Source organism: Vanessa cardui, chromosome 5 (genome assembly GCF_905220365.1).
Source record: "Vanessa cardui chromosome 5, ilVanCard2.1, whole genome shotgun sequence".
NCBI classification, from domain to species: domain Eukaryota; kingdom Metazoa; phylum Arthropoda; class Insecta; order Lepidoptera; family Nymphalidae; genus Vanessa; species Vanessa cardui.
In genome coordinates, this window is record NC_061127.1 from 7,315,487 (window position 1) to 7,318,441 (window position 2,955).

A 2,955-nucleotide genomic window follows, 5' to 3' on the forward strand; every position below is an offset into this window, starting at 1 on the left:
TTCATTACCCTCATCACGCAAAAATAGGCTTCACACAAAAAAGATTGAAGCGACGCACGTGCTCACGCCTGATTAATTCGTTCGTCTATTAATGGCATGTGCACCTTATAAAACAAAATCTTCAGTTTATTTTCATTAACGTAATAAACCTTTTTGCTAAAAATGTTTAAGTGCAAAACATGGACTTTTTTAATAGGAATGGCCACCCTTCAAATCATAAGTTTAATGAATTACTATAAAACGAAAAGTAAAATTCCTATTAGTACGCAGTTTTTATATGGTAATATTTAATTCGTATAAGTTTGTAGGTACATTGTTTCTTATTATAAGCTTGCATCACCACAAGTAAAAAAATATATTTCGACATTTAAAAATAATTAGTAAGCTTAATTAAACGTGCGGTCAACATTTCAATGGCTATGTATTTTAATGAGCGTGATTAAACTATGAAATTTACACTTCATATCACATTAATATTTTATTTAACTAAATCCTGTCGTACATATCGAGAGTGTGAGTTTGTCGTACATACTCATCTTCTTAAATCAGTCGGATTTCATCTAGCGCCCCATATATCGTCAGTACACAACCAGCTAATCTCTTGGAGGTAAGTACGTAACTAAGATGCAGTGATAAGTCTCACTGAGTTGAGTTAATTTACAATGTGTCTATTTGAGGCAGAGGGCGCCACAGTAATACTTCATTGTGGTCTTGAGCTTTATTCTTCATCTTGATCCAAATCTTCGGTGTTCGCCGCTCTTGACAACACGGTGCGAAGCCAGGTTTGATGAGGGTATCTTTATCTTATGGATTCAGGTTCGTTTGAGGGGTTATATGGTCTGGATTTCCTTGAGTTTTGGCGTAAGACGTTTTTGTATTCGTTTTACATCGACGGATCACAAATGTCAATCGATTTTTTTTTATTATAACCCAATTAAATGTGGCCAAAATATGGAAATTAGACGTATTAACATTCCCATGGCTTAAACTTCAGTCCTGTTCTGAACTGTTACGATTATGTCAGATTCGCGTACCATCGTGCTATGAGAGTAAGGCAAAAATTGGTCAGTTAAAACAGTTAATTTAGCTAGTCAATTTGAGTTGACAATGGTGCAGAGGCCGAAATCTTTGAAAAGGAAACCAATAGGCCATTCGATAAATCTGTACTTGTTATTATATTCAAAAGGACACAGATCGCCTATAACTCAAAATAATTGCATCCATATAATGACATATTAGGGGAATCATGTGTTATATGCCACATACATTGACATGCTGAGAAAGAAAAGAAGTGAAGAGCCGCAACTGCTGCAAAAAAAATGGGAGCAAACAAACGATTCGAATTATCCTGTTATTGCACATTATGTATTTATCTCATTTACAGTTGGATATAAAAAAATATAACACATCCACTGGATAGTGTTGGTTAATTTTTTGCACAGAATGTCGGAATCGTGATTCAACGGGAAATGCTAGCATTCTTGGCACGAGGTCATGAAGATTTTTTTTGTATATCTCTACTAGGAATGATTAATTTTGTATAAATTATAATTCCACCACAAGTTAATGCGTAATTGTGGCAAAATTTTGACTAAACTTCTTTGGCTCCACCATATAATTCCTTTGCTGCCTGGTATAATTTAAAAAAGAAAACAAGCACTTGCTCATTCGTGAAAATCATTCCATATTTAAATGATTCATACGAATATAGAATATAAAATATCACATCCTCCTCCATGTCAACAATTAAATAGTCTAAGTATGCGTTTAAAAGCGGTAAAGCAAAAGCCACATCTTAAACAGAGTGAAGCGTTTCCCGCGTGAGCTATTTATTGTTAACTTCGCACTCGCAAGCACGTACCGTGCGGCGAGGGTCTAACTGTTCCCTGGGGGGAGGAAAACAGGAGATAAGCGAAAACAGATAATTAAGTTAATGTAATGGATTGTACAGACACACATAATATTGAAAATGAGACATTAACGAAAAAAATTACAAAATACATAGATTGTCATTTGTTTTTATTTTTCAATGTTGGTAAATCATTATTATAATAGAATAATGGAGATTGAAAATCGATCTCTTTAGTTCAGTTTTAAACAAGATTTCTATTTGTATATTTAAAAGATATCTTTTTAACGAATGCAACAATATATTTCTAAAGACTAATATAACTTTGAAGATTAAACAGATTATATAATGAGCGATTCTAAAATATACTGAAGAATGAACATTGATCTCGTCTAATTAATAAACGAAATTTATATGAAGTTACAAATTCAATTCTAGAGGAATTACGATTTATTTATTGTGCTGCCAAACACAAAATATTATCTCGTTTAGATAGCGCTGCATTGATAAATAGTGTCTGACTATATTTCCCTTTGAAAAACAACAATTGTTTCATTTATAATGTTCAAATATTAAGCAGAGTAAACAGTAGTCTATCCACCTGAGCGAATTCAACCGTAAAAATTGATGACAAGCGTAGATTTCGCTGGTGCGGACTCACATTTCACATTCCAGATTTATTATTATCGGCGGAATTCGCGGTGTAAAAAACAAAACAATATCTACAATAAAATCTGATACGTTAATTATGACACTAGCGACTAATGCTCCCGGCTTCGCACGGGTGCATTATATTAATAAGGAAAAATATGTCAATACATGCATGCAAACATCAAGTATTGCGTAGATTACATATACACTTATTATTGCTTAAAAGAGTACTTTCTAGATAAAACGCCTGGATTTAGACTTGGTTTTCATCTCAGCACACTAATTATTGTAGAAAACAGTGTTGTATATCTGTTTATTTGAAAAGAGCAACTGTGCGCGTTTCTTGCCGTTTCTTCTCGTTTTACAAAACGTTGGTAGTATTTAAATATCGACGTTTCAAAAACGCTTCATTGTGATGTTTGCTTGAATAAAAATTTCGATTTGATTTTATTTGA